A 24928-nucleotide genomic window follows, 5' to 3' on the forward strand; every position below is an offset into this window, starting at 1 on the left:
GCAATTTATTATAAAAATCCACAGCGTGTTTGGTAAATACGTATAAAATGAATCAAGGTGTGTTTTCAAACCAATGTTTTTTTCGAAAAGTTTCTAATGGGATAAAAATGGAGAGTGCATTTAGCAAATAATCTTACTTGGTACAAAGTATAAAGAAATATTAAGCACAGAAATCCCAAACAAATTAATTATTAAAAAATACTTTCTCACACCAAAAAAAATCTTGGGAGAAAACCGCCATCCAGACAACCCTTGGCACTTTTCTCCAGACCTCGCTACTAACAAGCCTGAGGCGAACTGGTCCCATAAGTTCTTGGAGAAGGAAAAGAAAGGTTGAAGAATGAGGAAGTAATAAATACATAAATACCTGCTCCTCAAGTAAAGACAACATGGTATAGCCCCGAAGCGACTCAGAAAAGCTTTAATTTAAGCCTCAGCTAGACAGTGGTATTGTATGAAGATCACCTTCAACTTACGGCCTGCGGCTATACTCCACTTTAGGATGTGCTCGTTGGGTCATTATGTGTAGATTATATGCAAGAAATTTAATTGAAAGAAAATTTTACTTTCAATGCGAAGAATCCCCCGAACATAGGGATAGAGAGAGAGAAGGAGAGATAGAGAGAAATAAAAACACTGATTTCTGATTCCTGAGACAGGAATAGGAGAAGAATAAGATATTTATCTATTTTTGTTCACCTATGATTGAGTACTGAAGGGCTTATGGAGTGGTAGCAGCTTATCTTTATGAAATTATGAACACACCTGGCAGACAATCAAACTTGATGAATATCTACATGCATCCAAGAAATTGTACTTAATATATATTTTATAGAGCAAAAATTAATAGCAGAAATATTTGAACAAAAAAGAGCGATGAAACGCCAGCAAAAGAGCCAAGTAGAGTGACGTCACCCAGTGAATGAAAGGGTAATGATGTTTTGTTCAAGTTGCCGTTCCTAGACGATCAGGATAGTTTTACCTCTTTGGATTGGTGTAGTGAAGGTGTTTCTCATTCCATAGATAGCTCAATTAGAGAATTTCGAGAAAGATTGTAGGTATTCCTTAGGACTTGTCAAGTTATGCTATGTTGATTTAACACCGAATTAATAAAGTTAATTTAGATTGATCGCTTGCAAATGCTTGTAATTAAATAAACTATGTATATATAGCTGACCGTAAAAATTGATACATAAGAAGATGGTCCGGGTTGCGGTCAAAAGAGAAACAAAAATAGTTTACATTTATTGTATCTTTTTAGCCCGGATGAAGCCCTGCAAAGTGGGGCGAAACGTCGGAAAATAAATAGTTGTAAACTATTTTTGTTTCTCTTTTGACCGCAACCCGGACCATCTTCTTATATATAAATAAACTATGATTTATCAATGATTTGAAATAAGCATCAGCCAATAGATTATGTAATAGGCAATAAATTCATTCAAGTCAATTGGCCAATCTCTGTGCTTAAAACACGATACACATTTGGATACTTAACACGATACACAATAAAAAAGAACTATGTGGTATATTAATGAAATTTGTCCACCCGAATGACTGAATTTATTGTTAATTTGAAGTTACAAGTTAAGTTATTAACAATGTATTGTCTTTCGACAGCAAATAATCACGTTTTAATGAAATCAAACAAAGTATAAAGGAACATAATTTTGTGCTATGTTATAATGTGAAACATTATTCATATATATTGTTGATATTAAATTATGAACTAGACTCATAACACTAAATAATTAATCATGATCAAACTGGCTGCTACTGAAATAGCTGTTCTCTTGTCCAAGTAAACATATTACAGATAAGGTTTTGAATTCATATTTTTTATTTTTTGATCAGATAGTAATTTTGAAATCGAATTATTTTTAAAAAAATTATCTGGCCTGGAGGACCATTTTGTATGAAGTGCACCTTCTACTTAAGGTCAGGCGCTACTTCACTTAAGAATATGCTGGTTGGGTTATTATGAGGGGACGGTATGTATGAAATTTAATCGTAAGGAAATTTACTTAAAGTGAAAGAAAATGAATCTATTGAACAATTTACATGGTTGTAGAGAATGGACAAGAGAAAAAATGTCTGGAATCTATTGAATAATTTACATGGTTATCCTTATAACTCCCTTCAGTTAACCGAGGATAACTTGGTTAAATTGGGTTGATCAATTTTAATTGTGGCCATTGAAGATTAATATATTGATGAGTTGATTAATTCAAGTTGAGTAATAATGAAAATTCGGAGTAAAATCACTCAGGTGGATGGTAAGGTCATGTTCTCTCTCTCCTCCTCTCCCCTTTAGTAGTCTGTCCCTAGCCAACGAACCACTTCTTCAAGGGAGGCATCTGTCGTTAAACGGAACAGGTATTACATACTTCTATTAAACCATGACACCGAGAAGCGTTCTAACTGTTTCGTTGCGTTCTTATTCAGCTTTGTCCAGGTCTCTGTATATTATTTTTATTGATCATTATATACCACAATTTGGTCTTTATAACGTTTCACAATTGTATATACGTTTATAAAACGTAATAAATAGTGATAAAATACTATAGTCTTGGTAAATGATTTATGAGCTTGGCATGGGACGTCCTCATTCAGCATTACAAAGAGCGCTGTTAGCGGGCTCCTATTAGCTACTTTGAGATATCACGGCTATATGTCATTACAGAAGCGTAAATCTATCAAAACGTCTCAAAACCCATGTATCCATAGAAATTCCAAATCCTCTTTTCTGCACTAATGCTTACTTACTATTTCAGAAAATAAAACTGATTTAAGATGCTTTCGGTAGCAACAATTATGGTCACATAAGAATTTTGTGGTTTCTAGAAATTGATAAACAGTTTGTGATCAAATTCACGGGAAGAAATCTTGAATTCCTCCAACTTTTAAACACAAATTAGAAGTGGAAGGGCGATGACTAAATTTTGTATTCTCAAATCATCTCACCTTTAGACCTATATGCTAAAAGTTAACTTTTGGGGGACAGACATACCTCTTTGGTGAGGGGAGCCTAGTTGAGACCTCCAATATTTGAATCTTGTTTCCATGTTGCTTAGGTAATCTATCATTTTCATTATTTGTCTCATCTATATGGAATGTTTACACCCTTTTACTGATTATATTGTGTTTATATTTTTTAAACTGATTCGGAAATTTCTTACTATTTTGACTAAATAATATGGATAGTGATAGGTATTATAAAAATCATTCCTATAACAATTATAAATAAGAACTGGGTATTGGTCTTTGTATTTGTTTTGAATAACATAAACTAAATTATTATTTTGTTTTTGTTGACACTAAAATGTGTGATATCCTTGGCACAAAACTTATTATTAGGTTTCATAAGTTGTGCTCGACTATTGTTTCATTATTGAACTACATTGATAAAAGTGTTACTTAAAGTCAAGCACAATAACGGATATGGTTTGAGATCGGAATGATGAGTTAATAGTTCACTGTGGATATGTATAAATGAGGACAAGATGGTAGGAGATTTGATCAGTTAAAAACACAAATAAGTAAAGATTTGTTTATTAGTGCCAACATTTTGTACATAATTTCAAGCCTTCATCAGGGTTAGCACCAACAAACTAGATAACCAATGAATTGAAGGATATACAGAATGATTAGAAAATATATCTGTCTATCAACACTATGTATCTATAATATTATTTATTATCTTATTTTTTAATCATTCTGGATATAATTTTATTCATTAGTTGTTATATTATTTTTTGTTGTGAACCCTGATGAAGGTTCGATATTCTGGCTGAAATTTTGGCACTAATAAATAATTCTTTACTTATTTGTGTTTTCACTGACCGCATCCCATCATCTTCTCCTCGTTCAAGATAATAGTTTACACATACTTCTCTCCGTAAAATACCCTTAACAGTTGCTTAGTAATTGAAAAATTATTTCTTATTTCTTGGTTGTTTTGCTGGTTTATGTTACTTAAGGGCAGGGAGGGGAAAAGAGAGAGGAGCAGTTTGGTCAACACATACAGTATAGTTCAAATTCACAATTGTATTAAGTAGGTTACAAAAATTTTAATAAGTATAACTTAAATATTGTTTCTTTTTTACTATTGATTATGATAAAAAATGTTAGTATTGGTATGAATAACTTCCAATTTTGTACTATTAATTATGTTACCAAGTTACTAATTCCTTGGTGCTACAGACTGATGTGGTCCTTAGCATGCTCAATAAGTCTTTGCCAGATGACCCTCTCTTGTGCGGTTGCTTGCCAGTTGTGGGTGTTCAACAGATCTCAGGTATCCCGGTTGACAGCATCCCCTCATCTAAATTGTGGTCTGCCACTTCCTTTTGTCTGTTAGAGCCTTCTGTCAAGTAACTTCTTTGGTGGAAGCTACTGAAATAACTATATTCCGGCATTCTAGCATTATATCAGTCCCAATGCAGTCTTACTTGCTTGATATGTTCCATTACATCTATATCTCTATATTGTAACAAGATTGTAGATTTTCCTGTTCCTCCTTCTCCGATTATCATTGAACTTAACTGATTGATATGTTATTTCCATTATATTATTGACTTATAACGAGAATGATATAAAATATAAATATTCATTAGGATATTGATTTAAATAACTTCCATTTTTGTTAATTTTTTTATTATCAATCATGTTGATAATGTTTAAAGATATAAATGTGAATTAATAAGAAATAAATATTTTTAGTGAATTAATAATTTTTAAAATGCTTAAAATTTTCACTATTTTTTCGGTAGCAGTGTGGTAACGTGCCTCTCTTGCCAATCCCTAGATTGCTAGTTCGAGTCCTCGGCCCTATCTGGGATTGTTTCAAGCTTATAACTATACAATACTCACTCACAACCTCCTTCAGGGAATTTGTGAAGCCCATCAGCCAAGGGGTGGCACTCACAAAAATAGGTGTTGGAGTGATGGACTGACCCTATGAAAACCACGTCAAGAAGCGCACGATGTATTTCTTAAGTACATCGCGCGAGGCCTTGGACCTCTACAGTCTGTCACGCCAATAAATCAACAAACATTTTAGTCATCTGTTAACCCTTTGATGTTGTCATTGGCCCGTGTTTATGTTACTCCCACTAAATACTAGAGTAAATGTTATTTAGAAGTAGGTTCTGAGAATTTTTGTTTTTAATTTTGACAACATATGTCATTTACAAGTTCCTAAATTTAGATAAAAATGTTAGTAAGGTCTTTGTCTATTAAACAATAAACAGTTTTTAGTTGATACTGGTTTATTAAACAATATACAATTTTTAGGTGATACTGTTTTTTAATTGTGGCTAGATTCATGGCCAATATGAATCTTTATCCTGGATCCTGTGAAGGCAAAGGGTTCTTGGAACTGGTCCTTGTTAGGAGGTTACAATCCAAGTGTTAATATAACAACAATGATAGCATTGGTTACTTTATTTTATAATAGAGAGAAATTACTTCAAACTTAACTCAATAAAAAGTAAAGTATATTAAATTGAATTATCAGTCATTACATATAGCATACATAAGAGGAAGAATAGAGCATGCATAACTTTTTGTTGTTTTAGAATATGCAATTAAAGATCTTGGAGCTTTGGGATATGATGCATCAACTCACAGAAGAAAAGAAAGGATAATTTAATTTCTCCAATGACTAAAATGACGTGATTCCCAAAGAATTGTGTATCTTAGTTAATATATAATGTGATGTGTTCATTATAGTGATGAAGTGTTGTCATCAGTTATATATTTTGGTTTAATATGAATAGTGAGTACCTTTTTGAATTATTTTGAAAATAAAAATGTTACTATCATTTTATAGCATGTACATAATAGAGGTAGGTTGGAATGAATCAGTCTAATACTTTGGCGCTGACACTGACAAGAAACTAGTACACTTAAATGTGACAAACTGGAATTATCAAGTGATTTCTTTCCCAGCTTCATTACATCCTACTTTAGAAGTATCAGCTACAGTTCAGGAACTAGAATAACTTTTTGCTGATAATAATATTACCTAGTGGATGGCACAACCATTAAATAATTTCTTTACTTTGATAATTACAGTGTAATTAGAATGTATATAAAAAATCTTTCTACTACATATTTTTATATTATAAGAAGAAATATAAAGTAAAACTTCCATAAGTATATTGTTTGTCCTTACTTTAGAACAAAAATGTAATCAAGAGTACAGACTATTGTTATATTACTGGTCATATTTAATCTGTTAATGGGTATGGGTCATTCTCACTAGACTTGTCAAATGGGGGATTTCTGGAATTGTAAATTCTTAAAATTTAAATTATTTTAGAACAGTTGATTTATATGTACATTTATTCTTTAAACATGTTTAAATTAAGGATGAAGCCAATTTCAATGAGTTCCAAAGAGGATATGTTCAAAAAATAATGTACAAACCTTTGATCTTATTTAGATCAAGCATATCACTTAAACTAAAATTTCAGTTTATACTGAAAAAAATTCAACCTAATTGTGATTGAAAATATATTTTATATTTTACTAGACACATTGCCACAGCCCAGGAAATCTGAAAAGTTTCATAAGAAATAATTATTATTGTTTCCATATTCATAGGACAGGAAATGACAAAACATTAGTTTTCCTGTTTTTATTTTTATTAATTATACCAATCCTCAGATTACTTAATATAAATTAAAACTATTCTGAGTAATTGTTAAAAAATATAAAATTAGTGACCAACACGTATCATGTAATCTGTAATAAGGGAATGTCTAGGTACGTTTAGACATACATGTATGGCGATTTGGTTCTACACTGATGCCATGTAAATGAATAGAATGAATTGCCTGTAGGTGTTTTCAATTGCTGAGATCTGTGGTAGGCCAAATCAAATGTAACCTCCAGAATTCAGGAAACATTTTGTACTTGTGGCACAAGTAACAGGTTTAGATATAAACATTTATCTCTTGATTTTTGATAAAAATTCACTTCAAATTTTAAAAACCCCTAAGACCAAATGTTTATAGGTAGATAGGAATACCTATCTACCTATAAAGATACTATAGGAATACCTATAGTAGGTTTTAGGAGGTAGAATGAAAGTCCAACCTCTCAATTCATACAGGGGGAGGAGTAGGAAAGTCATTCTGTAAATATCAAAGTTTGGTCTGGACATGGATGGGGAATGATGGTTTCACTGTTCACATTGTTGTAGCTGAGTATGTTGAGGCCTCACCTTAATGTAGAGCATGCAGAGACTCTGTTTCGATCCCGGTATGGGTGGATTGATTTTTATTATGTAGTGATCCCTCCCCATATGTCTGAAACAATTAGATTGGGGGTAACAAAATTTTTTACTAACAAAATTAAGGTAACAAATTATAAAAAATTTTCTATGGAAAAACCAATTACTTATCAAAGTGAAAAGAAGTGCTTTTATATTAATTCAGATACAACAATAAAAAGGTTTTCAAGTTGAAAAACTAAAATATTGCTTTGAAAACAGTTGAACATCAGTCATTTTCTCGGTGAATGACCCATATAGTATTTGTAAACACATGTACCGTACACTGTTATCACAAAAGTGTATTCAACATAGGTTAGAGAAGCTACATAATTATAATGATTTATGTTAAAGTAACAAGCTTGTTCCAATGAAAACTGTTCTTTCAGATTAACAGTTAAGCAAAATTAAACACCCATAGAAACCTTCAAACCTGAACAAAATGTGTTAAAAATATCATGGGACCTGAGAGGGTATTGTTGGAATTGTGTTTAACTTATGGCTGATTTATTCATCTTGATCATAGAGAATTTTAGGTCATTGAAACAGTATGTTCCTTTTGTTTAAACTGGGTTTTTAGGTTTGTGAAAATGCTTAAAACCTGATTTTATCATCTTGATCCGCTGACTTACTGCCATCAGAATATTGAAACCTCTCACTTCTTTAAATCAGTTGTAAGAATTTAAGTATCAAAATTAAAATTCATCACTTTTTCTTGAAAGTTCTTTTTGTATACTCAGAAAAGAGGTTACAGTACTGAATTATGTATATAGATGATGATTGTAGTTATCTCTGTATTAATTTTAGATTGGAATTTTGAACTTTAACAAGTTTCTAATTTTTTATTTTTTGTTTTTGTCTTCAGGTTATAATCGAGTGAAGTTATTTAATATTATTAATAGAACTGGAATTGATATTTGTTTCACTGTTGACTGAATCAGCAAGTACACACTACTTAAAGTATACGATTTTTCTTCATTTTCTTTTAAGCTTAAAGTTATGTACCCATTGTCTATTACATTTTTGTAGTATGTATGTATTTTTATGTTTATATAGAATCTTTAACTTTGTATTTGATATTCAAAATTCATTTTTAATTGTGTTCTATAAGTCATGTTGATATGTGATTTAACACTAAAAATACCATTTTTAATATTTTAAAGATAGCAGGAATCCACTCTTATTTCAAGACATCATGCTCTTTTAATGGGATAACAATTAATAGATTTATTTTATATAGTATCAAAAACTGAATGTTTATGATATGATTATTCTGAACAGTTAAATTCAAATTAGTATCATATACTTTGACGAGAATGTATAAGGGTGTCATTCACTGAAAGTGGAGACATTTTTCAAAAGTGAAATCTAATTAAAAAATATATTTTTTGGTGTAAATTTGTTTGTTGAGTCTCTAAGAAACTATAGTGAAAATATGCCATCAAACAAACTTCGAATTTTTTACGTTTTAAAAATTTTAAAACTTAATGGCTTGAAAAAGAGATAAAGAAAGAGAGAATTTCATAAAATATCTAAATTATTTTATAAACTTATAACTAATAAATTAAATTAAATGTTTAAATAAAATAATATCTTCCCATTTTTTTTTTTTCTCCCGGCTGAGTGCACTGCAGCCACAGAGGGCCAATTATATGCCATCCCTTCTCTCCTCAAAGCAGGTCAGTTGCTTTTGCGAATCTGGATATTCTATACGGATCAACCATCTCGCAAAATTGATGTTCTTGATAGGCTTATCTGATCCCAATAGTGCAAGTAAGTTGTTAGAGCATTTTTACCCTGTTAATGTGCATAGTAGTTGTGCCTTTTTCTTATGATCTGTTTTTTATAAAAATTTTTTTAATTACTTTTAGGTTTCTAGTTTGTGGTTTTGTAAGATTGATATTTTGAAGTATGTAAGCAAAAAAATTGAAAATACCTGATGAGTTTAGAATGCCAATTTTTTTTTTTTTAAATGGACAGGTCCCCCGCAATTGTATTATTTTCATAGCCTCCTTAATGGTGGAACATCTTGTTGGCTCTTCATGGCCTCCTTTAGCTTCTTTATTAGTTGATCAAGCTTCTCTTCTATGCTGTAATGCTTCTAAAACTGCCTCGAGAAATAAATTATAAAATTACATATGTCAAATATGACCACATTCTACCATTTGATGGTAACCTTAATGAACTTGCATTTTTTTGTGAAATAGCCGACAGTGCCTATTAAACAGTATGTGCTAATAATATAATGGAAATATATGTAAACCATTTTTCTTTTTAAAAACTTAATCTAAATTATCAGGATCTGCTAGAAATGTGCTACCAATAATGTTAATTACGTCCAGAGATTATTAAAACTCCTACTTATTAATTGTAATTACAATACTTGGAGTATAATAATTTTGTTAATCATTACATATATGTATATATTTTCATTATTAATGTTTTAATTTTATAGGAAAAACTGGTGGTAAGTTATTAAAAAGGCGTAATATTGATTCAAAATCAGTAACCGAGACTAATCCTACTGAAAACATGGCAATTACATATCTGATGACCAAAGAAAATCAGGGACATTTTTCTAGTTTTGATGTAAATCCATATGACGTAGTACTTTTTGTTAATGGGGTTAAACAAATTTTTCAAAATGTTAGTATGGATAAGGATAATAATGCGTTCAAGGCACAAAGTCATTATAAGTTATTAACTATTGTTAAATCCAAATTAAAAGTTTTTGTTCAAGATTATTTGCTAACAAATACAAGACAGTTTACAAATTTCTTTACTATATAAGACAACAATTCAAAGAATTGCATACAGTTGAGACAGTTAAAACGTGAACTTATGTACACCTTTCCTTATCAAAAGGAAAATCCAATTGATTTTATCAATAGAGTTGCTGACATTAGATCATTAATATTTTCTTGTATCCAGTGTGATGATGAAAAAGAAAACAAACAAGCAATGATGAATTGCCAAGATCAGGAAACCAGCAGTCATATTCTACACAACTTAGATCCGGATTTATCAGGTTTTTTAAATCATATGATATTAATAAATGTGTACCAAATCCAGAATGTCCTATTAAATCGCTGCTCAGGTAAAATGGAAAGATTATATGGGCTTGATCAAACATTATATACATCTAAGAGAGAACATACTTATCATCAAAAACCGCATCAATAATTTTAAAAATGTAATAATTATGAGAAAAAATATACGAACATTATAGAAATCGTGAAAGACCTCACTACCAGAATCTGAGATACTCAAACTATCTGCACCCTCCTCATGACTGAGAATCAAGATTATCGGCATGAGCAAAGCCTGTATCAATATGAGAATCTGGATTGCCATCAGACCCAAGATCACTCTTAAAATCGGAATTATCATCAATTAAAAAATCAATATTAAAATCAGGATTATTGTCAGTTCCAAAACCAATACCAAAATGAAATTGGGGAATTACAAAATTTGGATTACAGACATGAGGGAAAATCATCAGGAAAGCCATTGCCCACAAGCGTGGCATGAAGCAAATAATTGGCAGTAAAATAATAAACCACCTTACAGGGAACTTTTTACATCAAAAGGTTTTTATCCAAATTCACAAAATATGGTGTCAATGCAAACCATTCGTAGTAGTGATGTATACCACTTATAAGTGTGAAATAACAAATTAAAAGTGAGACTCACGAAACTTGAGGAACAATTTTAGATCAAAGAGAGCCAAGATCAGATCCATCCAACAGTACATTTTACATCTATCAGAATAATATTTGCAATTTACTAATTTATTGGGTCAAAAATGACTAGGTACGGCTTCTCAAGTTGGCAATATTAATCCGTGTTCTCTACAAAAATAGTTCTGGAAAGAATTCATTGTTAAAACAAAGATTATTTACAAACCTGGAAAAGAGAATGTGGTGGCCGACTGGCTCTCAATGGCAATAATGGTAAATGCAATAGAGGATGACCTGGTCAGGGGCCCTCCAGGAAACAGTGCAGCAGAATTTGAGTGTCAGGGACATGACAGGAGCCATCAAAATTGGGATGTTAGCTTATCGTAAAGTAGCTTCCAATAGAGGGAAGAATTTCTGCATTACCAGGGGCCATTCAGGGTAACAGTAATTAGAAAACTTTATATCATCACTATTGAAAGCTTAGCAGAACTGAGGAAGCGCAAAACGGTACACATTGAACAATTAAAACTACCTGGAGCTGGGTTATCTCTGGGGCAATAAATTGTATGTATTATTATTACACAATATATTATTGTGTTTTGTTTAGTTTTTCTATCATTGTTATGTCACTTAGGAATTTTCTGAAAGTTAATAATTGTAACAAGTTGTGTTTTATGTTATTATTTTGCTGTTCTGATCTTGGAAGAGTTTTTTACTTTAGTGCAATACAGAAATAATAGGTTTAGGTTTGTCTTATTTTTGTATATGCATTATTATTTTTTTTTTTTTTAAGTTTACGAGGAATGTTTGTGTTACTTTAGTTTAATACAGAAATAATAGGTTTAGGTTTGTCTTATTTTTGCATATGCATTATTTTTTTTTTTTTTTAAGTTTACGAGGAATGTTTGTAAAGCAGATCAGCTGATTTTTGATTTTGAATCGAATGTTTATGTATGGAGGAACCAGAACTAACTAATAAAGTTAGTCTTGTTTAGTCATTCACAGAGTGTCGTTATATCTACCTTTTACCTTTTTTTATTAAGTCTCTTTTCGCTGTCATTTAACTTATATTACATATTATATAATATACTTCTATATTATATATATTGTAATAATTTTAAAAATATTAAAAAATAAAAATATAAAGAATCTTAATCGTTTTATAACTTTTTTCAAATATAAAAAATAATTGGGTTCTAATTTAAGAACTTTAATATCAAATAGTTAATATAATTTTATTATACAAAAAGACTCTTAACTTTATTTTATAAAAAGAGAGACTCTATATCTCAGGGCGAGTTACTAGCAATCAGAATACAAACACTTTTACTATTAACTTAATTAAATTAATATCTCTGTTACAATTGTATTTAAATTTAGTTATAACCAAAACTAACCAAGTTCACGATCTTCTTTCGTTGATTCCTTGGTGTCTTCTTTTTTCTTATTGTTCTTGTCTTAGCGTCCAAAATGGCTTCCTCTTGACAGAAATTGATGAGGACCTCCTTTTCTTGGAGACATCATTTCTCTTCGGCGCCACAGACACGACTGATCCCTCCAAAAACCAAAACCTGCCTTGAGGTTACATGTAAACATCGATTGTCGCACAACAGTTAGGGATTTTTCCAAATGATTTATTTTCTGAATATTATTCATTTGCACTATTTCTTGATTTCTATTTTTCCTTTAATTTACTGTATTTTCAATTATGATGGGAAGAGTTAAAATAGTTTTTATGATATTTGAATCTGCTCACATGGCCTTGATTCAACGGACTTGACAGAAGAATACGTACCGCCATCTTGGGTTTGTTTGGAATACAACGTATTTCTTTTAGACAAAGAAAACTGGTTAGCTTGCTTTGTAATTTAAAATAACAAATATTAACATAAAATAAAACATATCAAAACCCTTTATACATCAAAAATATACTATTTACTCAAAAAGAGCATATTACATTTCTCCTCCTCTCTAGGTAAAAAAAAATTTTAATCTTGAGCGATGGATCACCAACAGTTTAAGAGTTGGTGCTTTACATATAAGAGACTTTACATTGGAAACCGCTTGGTCTTGAGACTCAGACCACGTCCACTGTACATTCTTTCTTAATAGATGTCGCAGAGAAACAGTAACTTAAAAATATGCAGGAATAAATTTATTTAAAAAAATTACCACTCCTAAAAATCTTTAGAGGTCCTTAACCGATTGAGGTTGCTCTATGTGGGAAAGAGCCTTTACTTTGAAGGGATCAGGTTTGATTCCATTAGCTCCGAAAATTAATCATAAATATTTCACTTCATTTAATTTAAGTTGAAGTTGACTACTATTAAATTTAATGTTGAACTGTCGCTCTCTTTATGACAGCCTCCAGACTTTTAGCATGCTCAAGTTCTGTTCTGCCTGAGACTATAATGTCATCAAACATGATTTGCACTCCTTCAATAGCACCAAACATTTTAGTATTTTCCCGTTGAAATATTTCAGGAATGTTGGATAAACCATAAGGTACCCTTAGGAAACGATAGCGGTCAAAAGGTGTATTCATAGTGCATTCGTGTTCATGTGTTCATAGTGTTCATAGCTTACCAGAGTTTTCAACCAATGGGGACTGATGAAAACCTTCCTTCATGTCAAGTACAGTAAACCATTTTTTACCACTTGAAATTCCAATCAGTTCCTCCTGGGTCGGTATAGAATAATGTTCTCGCTTAATGTATTTATTTAGTGGGATTGGGTTTAAACAGAGCCTAATAGATCCATCTTTCTTCTCAACTATTACTATATCATAGACCCAGTCAGTGGGATCTTCACCTAATAACTTCCGAATTTACTAGCCTGCCAATCTCCTTCTTGATTTTCGATTTAAGAGACTCTGGCAGTCTTTTATTAGGTCTAACCGTGGTTAATGCATCATTATTAAGGGTTATTTTTACTTCATAGGGTATTTTGCCTAACCCTGAAAATACATCTTTATTAAGTGTAATAAATTGATGTTCTTCTTCATCTAAAGTCTTATTTGGAGGGTCATTTAAATTAGACGGTGTTTATGTCCGTTTTATGAGTCCCAACTTCTCACAGGTTGAAGTACTCAATACCGGAGATGAGTCAACATTCATCACAACAAACTCCGCACTATTGGATTTATTCTTATATACTGTCTTTAACACTGTAATATCCAAAGGTTTAGAGATAAATCCTCCAAAAGATTTGACTTTGATTGAAGTTTTAGACAATTTACTCTGCCTAATTTTTTCCCAAATATTAGCCGGCAAAATGTTTATATCGCTAGCTGTATTTAACATAAACAGCACAGGAATGTCATTGATATTAATATACTCTTTCCATAAGTTAGAAGTTGTTGCCTTCATATCCGATATAATGTTGCAGTCAAAAACTGACTCAGATGATGAGGAATCTTCATCAACCTCTTTAACTACTCCCTACTTTAAAATGTCCAAACATACCTCATACAATACACTTTTTCCGATAGGCTGGGCAATTTCTAGTTGGGTCCGGGGTTGATGATAAGTGTGTTAAATAGATGTTTTGTTCTTGGGCTATGATTCCTACTTTTGGAATGTATAAAGTGCCGTTCCGAATAGGGTGGCAACTGTTAGAGGCCACTTTTAAAAGGAATTTTTTTATTAATCGATTTCTTCTCATTTGAAGAGGCGATTCACCTGCTTCTTCTTGCAATGCATTTGTAGGGCTTGTGCGGAATGATCCTAAACATACCCTACGAGCATTGTTTTGTGTTGTATGTAGCTCTTTAATTAATGGCGTGCTTGACTCATTGTATATTATGGATGCATAGTCTATTATTTATCTCCTCACAGTTTTGTAAATGGTAAGTAGATTATATGGGTGGGCTCCCCATGTTAACCCTGTTATTGATTTTATAATGTTTAATGTTTTAGTTGCCTTGTTGTAAGTTTGTGTGTTCTAATGAAAGTTTCGTGTCAAGATAAACCCCTAAGAATTTTATTGTATTTGTGACTTCTATTGCACCTCTACTTGTGTGGATAATTAATTGTGCTAAGTTTAATTTTCTTCTTTTTGTGAAAGGGATAATTTTGCATTTTGATATGTTAATTTGAACGTTAAGTGTGTAGGTTTTCTTTCAATGTTTGAATCCTTTCCCCAGTGTGTGGTGCCCTTCTGACATATTTGAGCAAGTTGTGTGTAGTATTAAATCGTCAGCATATTGTAAAATTTTGCATTTATCGAGCGGATGCTTGACTATAAAGTGTGTATAAATATTGAGTAGAATGGGACTTAGCGGATCCCCTTGGGGTAAGCCTGTATTTGAGTGAATCTTAACTTATCCTTCGGATGGTTGCAAGTGGTATGTTCTAAATGAAAGGTAATTAACGATCCAATTAGTCATTAGAACTGGGAGGTTGATGTTTACCAAAATTTCTACAAAGTTAAATGTTATAAGCGTCTTGGAGGTCTAATGAAATTGCTAGGAGAATATTTTTGTTTTTGTGATTTTCATATATTTCATTTATAAAAACATAAATATTTTTTGAAATCCAAACACGTTTTGACTTAATATTTGATTATTTTAGAAACTACTCAAGTCTATGTTTAATCATTATATTAAAAATCTTGGCAAGGCAAGAAATGTGGGCGATGGGTCTCAAGCTAGACAAGAGGGAAGGATCTCTATTAGGTTTGGATACAGGAATTATTGAAACCATTCTCCAATCGGAAGGTATGTTTACTGTTTCCCACGGATCATTGAATGCTTTGAGTAGTTGTAACTTCAAAATTCTGGGTAGAAGAGCCATTTCATAGTTATTTTCAACCAGACCAGGGGCTGTGCATCTTTTGCCGTGTAAAGCAGCATCCAGTTCTGTTTCGTTTAATTTACAAATAATTGGACTAGCCAAGTTGACTTTATTTTTATTTAGGTCAATAGTTTTTAGAGTGTGTGGTTGACTGGGTATGAAATTTTCTCCGATCTGCTTAAGAAAGGCTTCTGCTTTAGTTTTACTTTGGATTCCTTGGTTATGAAGACCACTTCCCTTAAAAACATCGAATTTTATTCCACATTGTGTTGTAGTTGCTAGGATCTATTGTGCCGACAAAATTACTTCTCCAACTAGCTTTTTTTGCCTTAGCTATGAGTTTTTTACCTTGTTAATGTTGGCCCTCATTATTTTATAATTCTCTACATTCATATTTTTTCTATAATCTTTTATTGAAGCTGCCTTTTGTTTATAGGCCTTCACCGGAGTCCCATACCACCAAGGTATTTAGTTCGCAGTATCGCCATCTCTGCTGCTTGATTTATCAAAGTGGTTTAATCTTTTAAGTTATTCACCGGATGTGGCTTAAATGCATGACATTGTATAAATCGATTATTTTTTTTTAAATTCCTTCCAGTTTGGGTAATAGAAATTGTGAATGAACAAAAACGGAAAGAAATGGTTATTATTAGTTGGTCACTACCTAGGGTTTCGTCAGTTATTGACCATGATCTCCTGTGTGATAGTTCCGGACTTACAAAAGTCAGATCTGTGATGGAGGATTTGTGTCCTGGACTTCCAAGTCGTGTAGCTTTGCCAAAATCATTTAGTAATACGACCGGCTATTGAGATAATTCTTAAACTATAATGTTGCCTCTTAAAGAGTCTCTTAAGCAACCATAAAATTTGGATTCGGCGTTAAAATCACCTCCTATGAATACTGAACTGTCCTTTATTTTATCAGAAAGTGAGAGAATGCTAGCGATGTGGTTGGCGCTTGGTCTGACAGAGGGGGGGATATATACCGAAACGAAACAAATATTAGGATCTAAGTTAGTAGATTCTACTGCAATTACTTCGATAGGACCTGTATTATCTATTATCGTTCTTTTGTATTCTATCGAGTTGTGAATGATAATGCCTACACCGCCATGGTTATCATTCCTATGCTTCTTTATTACAGAATAATTTCTTGATTCTTATTTCTTTGTTTTATTGAACCAGGTTTCTTGCAGCAGCGCGATATGTACCTTATTTATATCCATATAATTAATTAGTTTCCGAAATTTGATTATTAATGCTCCGGCAGTTAAATTGGATAATGTTTAAATTATTAACGCATTTGATCAGTTTCGGTCGTGACATGATATAATATAATTGATAAAATAGAAATATATGTGTGCTGCATTATTAAAGTTTTGGAATATTGAGACTCTATTCCTTGTTATGTATTATTGTTTCCCAATATGGTGGTATGCTATTTATGATTTGCTTGTTTTCTTGGACAAAAGTGTAGAAAGATTGACCTATTATATTGACTGTTTCCTTTTCATCTGATGAGTTTAGTATTTTCATTATTAATGGATTAAGGAATAATTGAATGTATTTGGATTCTGTTGTGCTTTTGTGTGGGTTATAGAAATTACAACTTTTTGGAATATGAAGTATTGTATCGGAAACTTCTTACCTTGAAGGAGGAGGTGAATCCCAGGGATTGTCAAAAGAGTTAACAGTTCGCGGTCTTTTAGTAGGCATAGCTTTATATTTCCTTAGAGAAAAGTTTGTTAAAGAGCAATTGTGTTCACTAACCGACAACCTATAACTGATAACCACCAAAGAGATTCACCTATCAATATACAATGTCCAAAGAGGTTATTCCTGACACACCCCCTCAATTTAAACTTTATTTACACAAAAAAGAAAAGTAAAGATTCAATTGCAAAGTAACTCACAATTTACATCTGGAAAAATTAAACAATTAAAATTCTTGAAATTTTTTAAATTTTTCATAGACCAGTGGTTTTATAAATAAGTCTGCAATATTTTCTTCAGAATTAATATAGTCTATTACAATTTTCTTATTATCTACAAGTTCTTTGACAAAATGATGTTTAATATCAATATGTTTGGCTCTTTGAGAATTTTCTGGATTTTTAATCTGAGCAATAGCACTATTGTTATCAACATTTAATCTAGCACTCACTTCACCACACTTAAACTCACTTATCAAACCGCACAAATTCACCAACTCCTGAGCAGCGATACCAGCAGAAATGTATTCTGCCTCCATGGTTGACAACGCAACACAGGTTTGATTTATTGAGTGCCACGCCACCGGGTTGCCAGGCAAGAATGCCAAAAAGCCGCTCACACTTCTTCTGGTCTCGATTTCTCCTGCCCAGTCTGCGTCCGAAAAGCCAATCAAGTTGTAGTAAAACCTTTGCGAATTAGGCTTTATTATTCACAATAAACGTAGAACAGTAATATCAAGATGTTACAGAAATGGTAAGAGTGCAAACATATGTTACTAATTAGATTAGAACAGATAACCGTTGTTACAACAACTGGATGATTCATAACATTCTCCCATCCTTTTAAAATTTTAGTTCATAGTCTCTTAAACGGGCAAGTGTATATCGCTCTCTTGCAGAACGACGCAGATTTCTGTCTGTCGGAATTTCTGGAGTACCCTCTTGCTGATTTTCTTCTGGTTGCAAGACAGGGTCGGTGTCATGTTGCTCAGTTGTGTCAGTTCCCTCTGATTTTGAGGATGTTAAAAGGATGGAAGAATGTTATGATTTTAAAGAATCTTCCGAGTAAGTAGTATCTCCATTTTTTCAGGGCGCTTATAACAGTATAAGCTTCTTTTTCGACGGCTGAATGGTTACGCTCGCTGTCATTTAGTTTCTGTGAGAAGAAAGCAAATGGCCGCCCGCATTGAGACAAAACGGCTGAAATTGCGAAATCAGAGGCGTCCGTTTCGACTGTAAATGGCTCCGTATCGTCTATGGTGCTCACTACTGCTTTGGAAATTTCAGTTTTGAGCTTTTCAAAGTCTGATATAGCTTCCGGAGGCAAGGGGAAAGTTGTTGAATTGAGAAGCTGTCTAATTTTGTCGGAGTAGTTTTGAACCAAGTTTCGCTCAAGTTCCTTTCGACTGGCTGGAGGTAGAAGACTGAGCAGTGGCTTAAGGCGGTCAGGGTCAGGAGATATGGTTCCATTTTCAATTTTATAGCCTAGTAACTTAATTGACGCTTGTGAATAGTTGCTTTTTACTTGATTAATCATGAAACCGTATTTTTGAACTGCATCTGAAAAGCACTTGAGATTATGATCGTGCTCCTCTTGGTTTTTACCACATACTGTAACGTCATCGAGGTATGCATAAGTTTGATTGAGTCGTTCGTGTGTAATGACTCGCTGGAATGTGGGTACCCCATCGGTCAAGCCAAAAGCCAGACGTCGGAATTGGTTCAAATGCAGTGAAAGCCCGATCATACATTCGAAGAGGTACCTGGTGGTATGGGCTTCGAAAATCTATTGTGCTGAAAATAGAATTTTTGGACACCTTATAAACAATTTCCTCGAGATTAGGGAGAGGATACGCGTCAAGGTGTGTATATCGATTGATGGTTTGCGAGTAATCAATTACCATTCGCTTCTTGTGATTATCGGTCTTTACAACGAAAGGTTGAGCCCTCCACGGAGACCGACTCTCCTCAATAATTTCGTCTGCAAGTAGTTTTTCAATTTCTTTTCTCATGAAATCAGAGTCTTCCAGAGAATGCCTCCGAGATTTGGTGACTGTGGGCCTGACATCTTTAGTTAGGAATTCAAAAAGGGGAGGAGATTCTATCTTCGCTGGAGCAAAGTAACTGATTGTCAATGGAGGTTTAGTTCCACCAAAAGAGACTCTGAGCTCTGAATGCTGTTTTAATGGATCATGCCCCACAATAATGTTAGCACACAAATCGGGTAGAACACTGAGTTTTGTTTTAGCATAATGGTGACCTAACAGCTCCAAGTGAGCTACACTGTAATTCAAAATAGGCTTACTTGAAGATGTTGAAGCCATAGAAACACTACCAGTAGTGGGGTTCATTGTTAGCTTACAGTTATCTGCAAAGCGCTGTGATATGAATGTCTCTGAGCTCCCTGTATCTATCAAAGCAAAGGTAGAAGTTCTATTTACCTGAACAGGTACTGTAGCTTTGTCAAGGACTGGCGAGGCGGCGATGAGTGCAGTTGATGAGGGATGAGCCTTCGTGTTGACAGTTTTAGGTGATTTGCAGACAACTTGCCAGAGACCCGTCTTCTGGCACCTTTCACAGGTATCATTTAGAGCGGGACACTGACGACGATTTGTATGCCGTTGTCGACCACAAAAATAGCATTTTTGATTTTTGAAAGTGGAATTACTGGACCTAGCCGCTGCCAAATTCGCGGAATCTTCAGATGAATCCTCAATATCATGAGGGAAGGAGGCATTAAGAGTTAGTTCGGAAGCGTATGAAGCCGACTGGTTCTTGGCAGATTCCAAAGCACGAGCTTTCTCAACAGCTTCATCGAGATTTAGCATGTTGAACTCCAGTAGTCTCAATCTAATTTGATGAGAACTGAGACCACGAATAAACGAGTCGCGAACATATGTCTTTCGATGAGTCTCTGCGTTGACCTCCGCAAACTGACATGTTTTGCTTAATTGTTCCAGAGCTTGGTGGTATTGGTCGATTGATTCATCGGGAAACTGCTTACGAGCGGCGAGTTTGTGTCTTGAAAATGAGTGTGTGCAAATATTTCATTTATTGGTTTAACGTACATAACTTTTAGTACTTCAATAGCAGTTTCATATGTGGTCTTATCGGCAATCAAGAGGTACACAGAATGCGAAATGAAGTTAGTTAGCAACCGTAACTTACTTTGTTCGTTCACCTCTTCAAACGATGTGATAAAGTTTTTAAATGTCTTCAGCTAGTAGCTCCATTCTTGGGTAGCAGTAGGTGAGTGTGGATCACCGTCGAACTTTTCGGGTCTCAAAAATGTATCCATTGTGAAAAATAAATTGTAGTAAAACCTTTGCGAATTAGGCTTTATTGTTCACAATAAACGTAGAACAGAAATATCAAGATGTTACAGAAATGGTAAGAGTGCAAACATATGTTACTAATTAGATTAGAACATATAACCGTTGTTACAACAACTGTATGAATCATAACACAAGTCTACATCCTCGTTTTTTCCGAAGATAATCCCCATTTCTTTTGTGTCTTTAAGGTAGCGTAGAACACGCTTTGCAGCTTTCCACGTTTGTTGTATCCCTTTGTCTAAGTAACGTGCCAAGAAGCTGACACAGAATGATAAGTCCGGCCTTGTCATTGTACTTAAATACAACAAGCTGCATACCAAACTCCTGTATGGAATCTTCTCAAGAACTTTGGTTTCCTCAAACCTACAACCAACTTCCATGGGAGTGGTGACCCTTTTGCAATCCTGCATATTATAGTTTTTAAGAAGTTCTTCCACAACATGAGCCTGGGTTACTTTAATTGTATTATTATTTCATTCAAACTTCATACCCAGAATGCTCACCAATTCCATCTCTCTAATTTTAAATTCATCCTTTAATTGGTTGATGAATTCCTGAACACTCTCATCTTCTCCAGCTACCAAACCGTCATCCGCATACAATACAAAAAATACTTCATTTTTGGAATAAAAGCAGAAGTCGTAATTGGACCTCTTGAAACCAATATTAATCATAAAACTATTAAACCTCTCATTCCATAATTTAGGGGCCTTTTTTAGACCATAAAGGGGTTAACAATTTTAATGTTTTAGTAGGTGAGTTTACACCCTTAGGAATCTTAATTTAAACGGAATAATCAATGTTCCCATTCAGGAAGGCAGTTGGGACATCCACCTGTCTCATTTTCCAGTCTCTCTGGCAAGCAATTGACAATAGCACCCTAATTGTTTCAACCCAACATACTGGGGAATAAATAAAATTATTTTCACCTGGGTTATCCTCTTGAAAGCCACGAGCGACCAGCCTCTTCCTTCATGCTTCTTTCTTCATGACGTCTTCCTTCATCGTAAACAACCATTTTGCTTGGCTTCCAGATCTTGTCCGTTGACCACTTTAATCCTAATGGCTGTTGTGAACGGAAAACGGAAGTTTTACCCAAAGTTAGGTTTTTATTAACAGAATAAATCTGACATAAATTGAAACCTTCAAAGTTAAGTATAAAAGAATCATATGTGTAAATTATCAGTCTTATCAACAGGGCGTTAAAGTAGTGGGAGGAAATCCCACGGAAGTAGGGAAAAGGGAATTAGATCACCACATTCACCCTGTATGGATAAAAGTGATAGAACAGAGGGTTCTCTAAGTCAGAGTTATTTACCAACATAATCTCTCAAGTACAAAGGTGGTCTTCTCTGTCGTTGAGGTCTGCTAGTATCAACTGGAAGGGTTGGAGTAACAAACTCTTCTTGAACGAGAACTTCATCGATGTTGGGTTTAGTATCTCGAGGAGGAGTGCTCGTTCCTTGAGTTTTCTTCTTGTGCTTCAACAGGAGCTGGAGGCTCTTCAAGTTCGTGGGCAACAGAAGTTATTGGAGTCCCCCTGGGTGCCAGCTGCCGCAGTGATACAGTAGTTTCAGATCCGTCCTTTCGTCGAATGAGTGCATACTGTGGATTTACTTCCAATAACTCCACTTCTTCAACAATCCTCATATTTGCTGTGCTTGACGTTTCTTTTGGCAAATACTGGGCCAGGGGCCAACCATGATGGAAGAGTAACACCATTGGCTGTTCGCTGCTGATGAACGAAAAATCTTTCATGTGGTGTTCAATTAGTTGCAGTACACAGTAATGATCTTATGGCATGAAGTGATTTTTGAAGTACACTTTCCCAATCTTCCACTTTCAAACCTTGCGTTTTAACAGCCAGATTAATGGTCTTCCACAAAGTACCGTTAAGGCGTTCAACCTGACCATTTCCCTCAGGATTATAAGGCGTTGTTCTACTTGTAGCTACTCCATTTGCATGCAGAAAGTTCTTGACGTCTTTGGACATAAACGAAGCCCCACGGTCAGAATGAACAAACGCTGGGGTCCCAAACAAGCAAAAGAGGTTCTTCAGACAGTTGACCACAGTAACAGCAGAGACATCATTCCACGTATATGCGAATGGAAAACGCGAAAACTCGTCTATAATGGTGAGAATATAAAAATTTCGAGTTTTGGATGGGATTGGTCCCTTGAAATCAATATTTATTCGCTCAAAAGGAGATGTAGCTTTCACGAGAGTCCCAGAGCTTCTTAGAAAGCCAGGCTTTACTTCAGCACAAACTGCACAGTCAGCTGTCATTTTTCTCACATCCTCAATAGAATATGGAAGATTTTTACGCTTTAGCCAATGATTCATGCGAGTTATACCAGGGTGGCACAATGACTGATGATGTTGGAACAGTTCAGTTACTTTGGCAGCATTACATATTCGTGAGATTGTGTCGGCTGTAATGTTTTCCTCACCAGGTCGATAAGTTATATCATACACGAACGGTGCCAACTCCAATCTCCATCTCGTTATTTTTTCATTTTTTATTTTACTTGCATGTTTTCGATCAAATATGAAAGATAATGCCTCCTTATCTGTGATAAGTTGGAAGTGTCTTCCAAGGAGGAAAGATCTCCAATGTCGCAGCAGCCTCCTTTTCTATGGATGGATGCCCACTGATTTCTGATTTGTTCAAAGAGCGGGAGAAGAAGGCAACTGGTCGGCCATCTTGGCTCAGTGTGGCAGCCAATGCATACCGTGAAGCATCAGTTTCAACCACCAAAGGTCGAGATTTGTCAATAGTTGTGACTGCAGATTCAGTTATTTCTTGCTTCAGAGTTTCAAATGCTGCAATAGCCTCGGAATCTAGTGGGAACTTATGACAGTCAATCAGCTTCCTGATGTTTTCAGAAAATCTAGGGATCCACCTTGAGTAATGTGCGAAGAATCCAAGTGCTCTCTTTAAGGACTTTGAGTCATGGGGAGGTGGCATGTCCATTAGTGGAGAAAGGGGAGATGGGTCTGGTTTGATTGAGTTGTGAGAAACAAGGTGGCCAAGCAGCTTTATTTCTGATAAGTCAAATTTGCTTATTGCTTGGTTGACTTCAATGCCTAGCTTATCGAGAGCAGCCACCAGTTTGTTTAGGTTTTGGTCGTGGTCTTGCTTATCCATCCCACAAACTGTGATGTCGTCAAGGTAGGCGTACACTCCTGTGAGATTCTCCTTAGTTATAATTAGGTCCACCTGGCTGGAAGCTGGCTACTCCATTCGTCACACCAAATGGAATGCGCGTAAATTGATATAGCTTTCCCTTAGCTTCAAAAGCAGTGAACTTTTTGTCTTCTTCTCGAATTGGGATTTGATTGTATGCATTTTTTAAGTCAATTGTGCTAAAGTGTGTATAACAGGCTACTTTTGGAACTAGGACATCAATATTTGGTAAGGGATAAGCATCCAGCAGGGTATACTTATTTATGGTCTGCGAATATTCAATTACAAGTCTTTTTTTACTATTTCCATCTACAACTAGAACTTGTGCCCTCCATGGTGAATTACTGGGTTCAATGACCCCTTCTGCAAGCATTCGTGTCACTTCCTTTTCAATGAATTTCTGATCGGCATCACAGTATCGACGTGGCTTGATCGCTGTTGGTCGACACTCCGGCGAAAGATAGCTGAATAGGTGTGGAGGATCAAACTTGGCAATTGACGAACAGATGGAGAGGGGAGCCTTGTCACCTCCAAAGTTCATTAGAATGTTTGAGTGTTCCTTCAATATATCATGACCTATTAGTACATCAGAATAAAATTCATTCAAAACAGCTAGTTTGCAGTTCAAGTATGTATGTTCAGCAATTTCCAGCTTGACAAGAATATATCCCTCAACTCTAGTCCACAGGGAAGTAGAAGCCATACATACCCGGCTCTCACTCGGGTTGATAGGAATGTTGAATTTGTTAGCAAAGAGTCGGCTAACAAAGCTACCTGAACTCCCAGTATCCACCAAGCAGTGGCAGGGTATTCCATTGACAGATCCCGATATGACAGCATGGTTCAGGTGGGGTAAGAAGCTGCTGTTGATGGAAGCAAGAATAGAAGCAGAGACTTGCTTACCTTGTTTGGACTTTTTATCATCCTTCTTAGGCTTCCGACAA

The 24928-nt window shown here is 34.4% G+C and overlaps 1 long non-coding RNA gene across 1 annotated transcript; it reads left to right on the forward strand.

Annotated features, from left to right (window-relative positions):
- Positions 1–3009: 3009 nt before the first annotated feature.
- LOC106683837 (uncharacterized) lies at positions 3010–12008 on the forward strand. Its single transcript, XR_001343601.3, has 4 exons — positions 3010–3071; positions 5293–5488; positions 5577–5776; positions 8142–12008. It is a non-coding gene; the product is annotated as an uncharacterized lncRNA (long non-coding RNA).
- Positions 12009–24928: the final 12920 nt, after the last annotated feature.

The sequence above is a fragment of the Halyomorpha halys genome, unplaced genomic scaffold, assembly GCF_000696795.3.
Source record: "Halyomorpha halys isolate HHAL.00 unplaced genomic scaffold, Hhal_1.1 Scaffold519.1, whole genome shotgun sequence".
NCBI lineage: Eukaryota > Metazoa > Arthropoda > Insecta > Hemiptera > Pentatomidae > Halyomorpha > Halyomorpha halys.